Genomic DNA, 12,214 nt, shown 5'->3' on the forward strand with positions numbered 1-12,214 from the left:
CCCAAAGATATGCAGGAAGGATTTATAGGGGTGTCCCAATGATCCCAACTCGAGTAACTCTGGTGCGGGTGTGGCTGTGCTCTGTACCGGAAAGGCATTTTGTACTGTCTAGTATTTGCTCCTGCCCAGCACCCAAGTTTATGGGGATAGGCTGTAGCTGCCCACCACCTTGAACTGGTAAATGAGTTGGAAAATAAACGATTACATATTTTTGATTTCTAAAAGGAATGTTTGGAGTCTCTATCTCAAAGTTCAGTGATATTTCTGATCTCAGAAATATGTCTTAGGAATGTATCTGTTATTGACATCAATTAGCCTATGTTAAAATTGGTTTCATTACATGTCATTAAAGTCTTAGTTTCCAAGAATCTATTGATACCTTTGGGGAATTACTCTACTTTTATCTATGAGATCTTCAGTCATTTGCGATTAGGGACAACCAGACAACCCTGGTTCAATCCCTGGCACCACACATAATCCCCAAACACCACAAGGCATGATACCTGAGCACAGAGCTAGGAATAATCTCTGAGCACTGCTGGATGTGGTCTAAAAATAAAAAATAAATAGCACTGTCTGTAGCACTGTCCTGTAGCACTGTCCTCCCGTTGCCCTGGTTCCATCCAGTCCCTCGCTGGGACTCTGCTTTTGGGGTGCTAGGAAGTAAGGGCAACTGAGGTTTAAGTCGAGAGAACAGATGTCCAGGAGGTAAATATCATCCAGAGTCAATTAACTTCCAAGTTACATAGGTCAGAATATTATAGCAGTCACAAATTGGCTGTTACAATTTGTTTTCTAATCATTCTATTTTCCATTTTTAAAAGTGTTGTTGAAACAAATAATATAAAATCAATTTGTTATGTGCCTACAGGGGCAGGTTAGGGATGGAAGGGAAGATGGGGACATTAGTGGAAGGTCACACTGGTGGTGTTGGAATATTAGATATCTGAAATGATTGTATCAGGAGCAACTTTATAAATCATGGTGTTTTTAATAAAAATAGTTTTTAAAAATAATGAAAAAAGTATACCTTACAGCACAAGTCAGGATCTGCAAATATGTGTGTGTGTGTGTGTGTGTGTGTGTGTGTGTATAGAGAGAGAGAGAGAGTCCACGAATTTAGTTTTTCTTCTCTATTTTATTTAACTCTAAAATAATGGTGTAAAGGTCTCACTTAGTTGATTTCGAAACACAGCTTAAAACCTTACTGCTTTAAAAATCCAAGTCCCTGCACTCCACCCCTGAGGCCCATCCTTAACCCCCACCCCCACCACACACACATGCACACACACACACACACACACACACACACACACACACACAATCTAGCCCTTGTTCGTCCTTTGCAAATACTTCCACATTCAGTTGCACAACAGCCAGGCATTACTCACTGCCTGGTGCATACTTGGCTTCAGCTTTTTCTTGGCCCCTTGGCCTCTTGCCCACTTGGTGAACCTTTTTTCCTTTCTTCAAGTTTTTGCTTATATATCTCTTGTGTAGTCTCCCCCTGAATACCAGAGTGACTAGGAGAGCTTTGGCCTAAATGTCCCCTTTGCTATTTGTCCACACCCAGACCAACACCTGGCATCTAACTCACAGGCAAGCTGTCGCTCCAACTGCTTCATGCTCAGTGAGTGCAAAGAAACTTCTCTGAGCTGCTTTCATATTCCACTGTCTAGAGAGACAACTGTCACAGGGCAGGAGTTTTATAAATAGTGACCCATGTGGTATGTGAGAAGGAATGAACAGGGATGTGAGTGAAGGAGTGTTAATGCCCTATCCAGAGAGTAGAGAGAGAGACAAAAGGGGAAAGTTGTTTATGGTTCAGATTGAGACGAAGGACTAAATGCAATGCTTAAAAAGGGGGGGGGGCTCTTCCTCTCAGCAACAGAAAAAGATTTTGTTTCTAAGTGGAATGATCTGACCTGAGAAAAAATATGAGCTCTTTTTAAGAAAGACACCTTTAAGAAAATTCCTGCATCGATGGAACCACAGTTCACCTATCTAATTTCGCCTTCTCTACCTACAAAGCTTCTAAATGCAACTTGAAGCATTTCTTTAGGAGACAGTTATTCTTAATAACTAATTTTACCTTCTAATTGATATCTCTGGGGAGATATTTTGAAAATATCTTTTGTCTCCTTTAAAATAAAAAAAGGAACCATTAATGCAGAAGTTATACAGTTATTTGTACCTATTAATAGAAAGGTGAACTTTTGTAGTAAAAATTTATTATAGTAGACTGGAACTATAGTACAGTGGGTAGAGCACTTGCCTTGCATGTGGTTGACCCAGATTTGATTCTTGGCACTACATGTGGACCCTGAGCAACACCAGGAGTGATCCCTGAACACAGAGCTATGAGTAAGCCCTAAACACCACTGGGTAAGGCCCCTAAACAAGACAAATTACTGTAGTTAGGCAATATGTTTACAATAGTGTTAACTTTTATAGCTTTGAGTTCCACAGTTACTGCACCTCACCACTGCTACAGTGCTGAAGACCTTCCACCACTGCACCACTGTTCTTATGTCACTTCTAATCCTCTCCCCCATACCCAATCTGAGGTCAAATCCAAGGTTAAGATTTCTCATGATTCCATACTGTCTATTCCCTTTTTTTGTATCTCTATAAATCATGAATGTGTGGAATTATCCCTTATTTTTTCCTCCTTCCTCTAATTTAATTTACTTAACATTAGCTTTGGCTTGGAATACAAAGGTATCCCACTGATGTAGTGGCACTGCTTTGGAGATGTGTGTGCCTTTTGTGTGGAGGTTACCCGTAGTTCGGAGAAAGGGGGATTTTGATACACGAAGCAGGAGGGGCCTTGTGTAGAGCAGGGGCTTCTTCTGAGAATGCTGCCATGCCTTTGACATTCCGTACCTGAAGCTTTCTAACATGATTTTTCTTTCTTCTCCCTTTGGGTAGAAATATTCTACTCAGGTCTGCAATATTCTTTGTCCATCTCAGGTTCATGCTTCTTTGTCCTAACTCAGAGGTAACTATCAGGTCTTACACAGGCCCTGTGCTAACAGTTTGGTTCCCTGTGCCTGGAACTTGATTCCACCTGATTATCTGCTGGTTGGCTCTTCCTTATCATTCACCTCACATGTTCCCTGCCCATAAAGCCTCCTTTGAGAGAGCAAAGTAGACCCTCCCTTCCCTGTCGCTTGTTTTGCATCTCCCAGATGTGTTTCCTGGTGGTTGGTTTTGTTGTTGTTTTGTTTTGTTTTGTTTTCATCAGTGGTGGATCTCCTTACTAGAATCAGAACCCCAGAAGGGTTCTGCAGCAGTACCTGGAGATACTCAGGAAATATCTGACACATAGATTCGTGTTACAGGCTATCTTGGCTCAGTTCTCCATAGAATAATGCCATAAACTGGGTGACTTAAATAACAGACAATTATTTTGGACCCTTCTAAAGGCTGGAAAGTTCAAAATCAAGATGCTGGCCAATTTGATTCTCTGCTGAGATCTCATACTAACTCGCAGTCAGCTTTCTTCTTGCTGAGTTTCCACATGGGATAAAGAAGGAGAAGAGCCATTGACAAGCACTTCCATGGCTACATATACCACTTTGCGGTGGGTTGTTCATGCTGGCTCTGCACTGAAATATCACATCTGTCAGTGCTCAGAGTACTATATGTGGTACCAGGAATCAAACCCAGGTCAGTCACATGCAAGACATGAGCCTTCCCCACTGTACTATCTCGCTGATCCAGAACACAAACATTTACAACCTGCCCAAAGAAAGGCCTTAGTCTTCTGCTGTAGATGTCAGTGAGCAACATTAAGCTGGTAATTGAAAGTAATTTTTTTTCTGATTCACTATGTAAATGAAAGTCTAACAAAAATGCTTTACTCATTGGGAAAGGGTCAAAAGGAAAAAGAAAATGAAGACTAGGAAATTTTAATAAGATTATGAAAAAGGGACAAAACTGGATCTTGGAAAGAATGAAACTCTCCTGTCCTTTCCCAGCACCTCTGCCAGCTATAGGGGATTTTCTTAGGAGAGCCCCAGAACTAGACATACTTTTGATTCATTTTACCTGAGTGAGGGGAGATAGTTTAATGACATAACTCTGAGTGAGGTTTTTTTCCCACACCAGAGTTTGAGGTACCTTGGTAGAAGGAAAGCTGGAAAGAAGTGAAACTCTGCTGTGTTCATTTCATAAATTTTGAAGATGCACTACTCTGTGCCAACTCCTTTCCTAAAAGTTGGAGAAAAGAATTAAAACAGAATAAGGTAGAGAAAGAGACTGGAGAGTAGAAGTTTGGGGATATTTTGCAAGTTTTGCAGTTGCTAAGCAAAAAATTAGAGGCAAAGAATTCTAGGTAGAAGAATAAAAAGAATAAAGTTTCTGAGGCAAGGAGAATCATGTATATTTGTGTGTGTACAGGGTGTAGAGTGTTCATTTGTGTTTTAAGAAAGGAGCCTAGTGGGGCAGGAGAGATAACTAAGCTGTAAGGAGTATACGAGGATGCAGGTTTAAACCTTGACACCACATGTCCCCCAAGAACCACTGGCTGTAGCTCTGGAGGACTCAAGAAATTGGATCACAGATCAGGTTTGGAAATAGGTCTTTGAGAATTGGCTGCAGTCTCCTTGTCCCTTAAAGGATACTCATTCTCCATTTTATGAACTTCAAAACTTTGAGATGTCTTGGGAGAGTTTCCAGAAAGACAGGAGGTGACTTTCTTCATTCCAGTTCCATCTTCCATTAAATAATGCTGTTTGTAGACTATCTCTTATTCTTCTGTGATATTCTTCCCCTAGGGAGGAAACTTAGCTGCTACATCTTGATTTCCATATTTGGTCAAGCTAATAAGTGCGAGAAACTAGAGAAAAAGGTGATGATTTTATATGTTTGAGAAGATTGTGGCACAATATTTTACTAAGAACACTCCTGTTAAATATTTGTCCTCTTCATTTTTAGAATGTCTCTGGGGGCCAGACAACAGTGAATCACTTGCCTTATATGAATGAGACCCTGTGTTTGAGTCCCAGCAACACCACCATCACCCCCCAAAATAATACAGTCCCCAACAACAACAACAGTAGTTCATTCTATCTAAGGGATTTTTCTGTAAGGGATTATCAGGCCTAATTCTACCTGATATACATAGCTACTGGAATTCACTTTGGTGCAGCCTTGCTCTACTAAACCCATTCTTACGATCATGATCACGACCATCCTGTTATTCGTCAATTGCCTTGAGCAGGCCCCAGTAACGTCTCCTTCGTCCTAGCCCTGAGATTTTTAAAAAAGTGCCATATTAAAGGCTCTTTCAGGGTCAAGGGAATGAGACCCATCATTGTTACTGGGTTTTGGCGTATTGGGTACGCCACGGGGAGTTTGCCAGACTCTGCCATGTGGGCAGGTTACATTCGGTACCCTGCCAGTTTGTCCAAAGTAGGAATGAGATATTAAGATGTCGCTCAGCCGCATTCGTGGTTCCAGGAGCTGGGTTTTATAGTCTCTGAGTCTTGGCTGTTGATGGGTTACATGACGCCAGGGGGCCAGTTGGTGGGTGTGACCCCCGCCTACTGGAATTTGGAGGATCTGGGTGGAGGATGCTCAGCCCCGATCCGAGTAGGCTTGGAGATCTCAGCCCCGGGACCCACATGCCTTTGTTCCTCTGCCGGTACCTTCATGTGTGCAGAGAGTGGTCTCAGCATGGTGGTGGTTGGTTCTGGAGGTCTTCGGCTGCCGGAGCCCTGGTCGGGGCAGGGAGGGAAACTCAACCCACTTCCCTCCAAGGGGCCCTGGCGAGGACAGCCAGGCGCGGGGGCAGGAGGCTCTGTGTTGTTCTCTTCAGGGAGCTGGGTTTTATAGTCTCTGAGTCTTGGCCGTTGATGGGACCCATTCTTATATGTGTCAAAATTTTAGAAAGGGGGATTTAAAAAAATCTCTCCTTGGAAAATAATAGTTATTTGAAAAAAGAAAGCCTGTCTCAACTATAACATTCATTAGTGTCCTTAATATCTGTAATATCCTGATATTCAGACAGCTTAGGGGCACAGTCTAGTTCCCTCTTCCTGATCTATGATCTCAGCCCTAATTACCCAGCAGGTATCTTTCTATACTGGAAAGACCAGTGACTGAAATGGAATAAGGCCTTTTCCCTGAGCACCAGCATCATAGTGCTTTTCAAGTGAAATGAAAAGTGGTTTGCAGGATGAGGGGTGCTTTGGATGAGATTCATACTTTAAGTTCTCCCTTTTACAGATTTAGGAAATGACAACCCATCAAAATAGCTAAAGCACTATCATGTGTTGGACAATGTCTGATTAGTTGAAGGAGAACTGAATTTTAAGCACACCCAGATAAGAAAACAGATTTTTCTGTAATTGATATGCCCATTAATTAGTGTCAACGATTGCCAGACTGTGACTGACACATTTTAAATGGTTTGTGACTGAAAATAACTGAAAAAGATGCAGTGAAAAAAGATGCAGTTGGGATTCTGTAACCTTCGAACCAAAGCAGCGACCCTTCATGAGCTTCAGAGCCAAATTTAACTATGCTGTGTTGGAAGGGGCAAGTAATCCCTTTCTCTTCTCTCTTTTTTTCCTAGGGGCTGCCCCCAGAAATGCTAGGGGCCCTCATGGTCACCACTTAAGATGTATAGACCAAATAATTTTGTGTTTGGGTCAGGTGATACTTGTGGGCCACTAGAACTATGCCCCATGGTTCTCAGGGTACCCCTATGGTATGAGGGATAAAACTCAGGGTCTCTATCATGCAGGTCTGTGCTCTACTGTTTGAGTTATATTCCTGTTTCCAGTCTCGGTTCTTAACATTTGATGGATTAGGCCATACCTTGCAGTGCTCAAGGGCTATTCCTGGCTCTTTGCTCAGGAGTCACTCCTGGCTGTGTTCAGAGAACCAAACATGATGCTGGGGATTCAAACCAGGGTCAGTGGGGTGCAAGGCAAGTGACTTAACCCCTGTACTGTGTCTCTGGCATGAGGAGTACTGTCTTTTTAAAATTTTTTTTTATTTTAATGAATCATCGTGAGATACATTTACAGACTTACAGATTTTCATAATTGTGTTTCAGTCAAACAATGTTCAAGTACCCATCCCTCCACCAGTGCCCATTTCCCACCCCCAATGTTCCCAGTATCCCTTCCCCCAACCCCACCCCTTTTCACCTCCTTCCTCTGTGGCAGGCACTATCCCTCTTAATCTCTCTGTCAGAAAAGGAACTTTAGTGGTTAAGAGTAGTCATAAATTTGGTAACATACACAACTAAATTTTGTTCTTAAGCATTTACTCCATTGTATGACTTTGGAGTCTTAAATATTTTTTAAAAATTATTTATTTATTTAATCATCGTGAGAACAGTTACAAAGCTTTCAGGTCTAAGTCTTGGTCATACAATGATAAAACACACATCCCTTCACCAGTGCACATTTTCCACCACCAAGAACCCCAATATACCCCCATCCCAACCTCCCCCTGCCTATGAGGCAGATGATTTCCACTTAACTCTCTCTCTACTTTGATTACATTCATTATCTTGACAAAAGATGCATCATTATTATTTGGTATTTTCCCCCAACACTCAGACCGGCTGAAAAGGCATCATTAAATAATTTGTTTTCTATTGCTGGTTATGAAGAGCATATGACGTGTTGTGCGGCTGCTATTGCAGCTGCGTGACTTTGGATTTCTGATATTTTACTAACTAAGTCTGGAGGGATTTCTACCAAAAGCAGAATTTGGTCTGTGTGCCTCTCATGGACATGCCAGAGAGCCACTCATGGGGTCAACTCGTGGTATCGGTAGGGCAGGAAGGACAGGCCGGTTCCACCCCCCCCCCCCCCCAATCCCATGAGGCTGCAGTTGCCCCATCACTGCTGGCTCATACCTGGCTGTCCAATAGGCTCTGAGGCAGCGGCCACCGTGCTGCAGGGGGGTGCGGGGGGAGCAAGGTGGAGAGTACTGTCTTTTCTTAACATTCTTAAGGATGTTAAGTTAATGATTATATACTATGGGTTCAGTTCTTCCTTCTTGTGGCATTGGTCTGGTCAGAATATGAGAGGCCAGATAAACTGCCTATGGAGTTTGGGACAGCTCAAAGGACTGAGTACATACTTTGTATGCAGGAGGCCTGGGTTCTAAGAACCTCATGATTCCCTGGGTACCACCAGGAGTCACCCCAATCATAGTGTAAGAAGTAGCTACTGAGCACCATTAGCTTAGGCCCATTCCCAATATGTTACCCAACGAAGCCCGCCCCATTGAATTTATTGGCTCTTGAGTAAACACCACCTTTTTTTTTTTCTTTTTGGGTCACACCCAGCGATACTCAGGTGTTACTCCTGGCTCAAGAACTCAGGAATGACTCCTGGCGGTACTCGGGGGACCATATGGGATGCTGGGAATCAAACCCGGATTGGCCACATGCAAGGCAAACGCCCTACCCACTGTGCTATCGCTCCAGCACCAATAGTAAGTTCTTGCTTCAGTGTTGTCACTAAATTACTGAAAGCTGAGACTGCAAACAAAATCAAGTCCTAGAATAATGTCATTTCATTTATCATTTGACATTTCTTTTTTCTATTAACATGATTATGAAAGGAAATGATGAGGCCCTGTAATACAGAATCCAACAGTTTCATGTTAGGGACATTCTCAGGCAAAAATAAAGATACATGATAAGAACAATATTTACATCATCCTGGATAAGGAAAAATGGAAACAAGGTGAAAAAAGACCACATACAAAGCACACACAGGAACCTGAGACATGGGGTTGAACTACTTCACACTGTCAGCCCTCGTTCAGTCCTTGGCACCACATATGGTCTTTGGATCACTACCAGAAGTGGTCTCTGAGCATAGAGCCAGGAGTAAGGCCTGAGCACAGCCAAGTATGGCCTTTAAACTTAAACACAAACAAACAAAACAAAAGCACATACAATAAAATTTCATTCAAATGAAGTTTGGATATTAGGCAAAATTGGGTGATATATTAGGGTCTTTTGAGAGCTAGTAACATTATATTAAGTTAATGGCAATCCAGGCAGTATTCATCGTATGCAAATTATGTTGTATATTTGTAATCTAGGTAGTATGCTAATTGAAATCAAAGCAAAACAAACCCTCTTCGTCCCCAGTGATCAGTCACTAAAGTTATTTCATTGTTTTATAGTACCATCTTAGGTAGTAGGCCAGGCACCTTGGTCTGTGTGTTTTTAATGCGGATCTCATACATAGAATAAATAATAAAATCGTTTGAGAATCTTTGATATCTCTGTCCATGGTACATATTTGATAGCCAGACACTTGAAGTCAAAAAGCTTACTATTTCCTAATTATAGAAATATGAACAAGTTCTAATATTATCTCTGGCCTTCTTTATAGCTTATTGTAAAGATTGTACAAGATATTCATACCCTTTCATAAACAAAAATAAAATTTTGCTCGTCAAAAATAAAATTTTGCCTCACCCAGCAATGTTCAAGGGGTTACTCCTGGCCCTATGCTCAGGAATTACTCATGGCTGTGCTTGGGGTCCACATGAAATTCTAAGTATCGAACCCAGGCTAGCTGCATATAATTAAAGTGCCCTACCTGCTATACATCACTCTGGCCCCCATAAATAAATTTTATAATTTTTTTAAAAGAGCTGCACATTCAATTTATTATGATCTACAAATATGTAAACAAATGGTATCTCTGTCTCTTAGTGTGTAATGTTAGAGGGAGCTAAGACCTTAAAAATGTATTTCAAGGGGCTGGAAGATGGCTCAGTGACTAAAGCATGTGCCCTACAGGTGTGAGACTACAAGTTTGATCCTCAATATTGCCCACTTCTGTGGAGCTTAATCCTGGCATTGACTGTGATCCCTGGTGTCACTAGCTACACTACAATTCTTGGACTGGAGCGATAGCACAGAGGGTAGGGCATTTGCCTTGCATGCGGCTGACATGGCCAACCCGGGTTCAATTCCTCTGCCCCTCTTGGAGAGCCTAGCTAGCTATCGAGAGTATCTCGCCTGCATGGCAAAGCCTGGCAAGCTACCCGTGACGTATTCGATATGCCAAACACAGTAACAAGTCTAGTCTCACAATGGAGACGTAACTGGGCCCGCTCGAGCAAAATAACGGGAGGACAGTGCTACAGTGCAGTGCTACTACAATTCTAATATGTGTGAGTGAGCACCACAGCTGAAGAGTGTTCCCGGTGAGCATGTAATACCAGAGAGCATCACAACCAAGTACATATGTAACCCCTCCCAATATCATCAATAAGTAAAAACATCAATAGGTAAAGATAAAGAAACTCTGTGTGTTAGACGATAGAATGAACTTAAAGAAAGTGTGAAATAGATTCTTGTTTTTTCCTTCTGTGTAGAACAAGAAAGGCTAATGCGATGTTATTTTGTTTGGTTTCAGTCCATACCCAGTGGTGCTCAGTGATTATTTCTGGCCCTGAGCTCAAGGATCACTCCTGACGTACTTGGGGAACCATATGTGGAAATGAACCTGGGTTGGCTGCATGCAAAGTAGGTGACTTAACTTCTGCTCTCTCCTGCCCCAGGCTAATAATGTGATATTTAACTGTCTAGCGCCTGGTTATTTAATGAAATGTTTAGATGTTGTTGTGAGGCATGTATAGTTAACATTTGAATTAGTCTGGCCTAGGAGATGGCTTACAGGGTTGGAGCACATGATTCAATCATCAAGCACTGTATAATCTCAGGGGTGGCTAGGGAGAGCCCCAGCTGCTCTCCCTCTAGCCTCCCACGTTCAGAGGTCTCGGACCACTCCCCCACCCAGGGAAGCCCATATCATGGGCAGATGGAGGAGGAAACAAGGGCCAAGCTGGTTGATGATCAGTTGCCATTTATTCCATTCTCCCCATGCACCTGTTCCAGTCTCACTGAGCCCCCCCCATTCTAGTCTCACATTGACCCTCATTCCTGTCTCCTCCTGTCTCTCCAGCTCATCTCTCCGGAGCCTGGTCTCTCATCTCTCCACGTACCTGCGCCTGTATTTTTCTTCTACATTCTTCTCCCTCTGTCCCCCTTGCTAGTCTCCCTGTGCTCCATCTTGCTGCCCTGCGCTCTCTCATCCCTCTCCAATTCTCTAGTCTCTCTCCAACTCCACAGCACTGGGAATTGATGCTACACCTAGTCAGGTAGCAAAATCAACATAAGAAAGCCCTTCCTGAATGCCCTGCCACAGAGACAGGGTGGGATGGAGGGAATGGGTGTGGGAGGGATACTGGGATCCATGGTGGTGGAAAATGGGCACTGGTGGAGGGATGGGTATTTGATCATTGTATAATCAAAACCCAAGCACAAAAATTTGTAAATCTACAACTGTACCTTGTGGTGTTTCACTAATAAAAATAAAAAGAAAAAAGAAATCCCTTCTTGACAGCCCATCAGACTCAAGGGCTAAAACACCACTTAAGGGTGTTACTTCTCTCCTTAGTCCAATAACTTAATTAACATCTTAATATTAGTTATTTTGTATGGACACAGTAAGAGATACATTGAGCTTGTAGGGTGGCTCTCCTGGGAATATATTGCCACAGACTCAGACTACAATGCTCAGACTGGATTAATCTTTCCTAACCCTAGCAGGGTCCAAATCTAGTTATTATTTTTTTGGATCATGACAGAATTTGTCCATGACCATGCTCTTAACTTATAGTTAAGTATTATGGCACTTTGGCCAGGCCCATTTAGGTGCCGGGGTAGCACATAGTTTACTGCTTGCCCTGGGTCCATCTGGTCCCTCGTCAGAACCCTGCTTTTGGGGTGCTAGGAAGTAAGGGCAACTGAGGCTTAAGTCAAGAGAACAGATGTACAGGAGGTAAATATCATTCAGAGTCAATTAACTCCCAAGTCACGAAAGCATAGCATTAACTGTCTTCTTGTGTCCATACAAAAAAGGACATTGCTCTAAACTAACTATGCAAAGGACTTAAGGAGAGGAGAAAAACATTATTTATAAGTCAACAGAGCACAAAGAAAGAAGTTAATAAACCCAGAGGAATGGGAGCACTGTGGTGGGAGCAACCCAATAAACCTAAGCTCCCTGTGGCAAGGCAGAAAGGATAGAACCAATGTTATCCTACAAAGCACTACAAAGGAGCAGTACCCAAACATTTCCTGGGAAATCCCCAGAAAAACAAAAAAATCAAATACCCTGCAAGATACTTCAAGATAAATACCTACATTATC

The sequence above is a fragment of the Sorex fumeus genome, unplaced genomic scaffold (genome assembly GCF_029834395.1).
Source record: "Sorex fumeus unplaced genomic scaffold, SorFum_2.1 ptg000006l, whole genome shotgun sequence".
NCBI lineage: Eukaryota > Metazoa > Chordata > Mammalia > Eulipotyphla > Soricidae > Sorex > Sorex fumeus.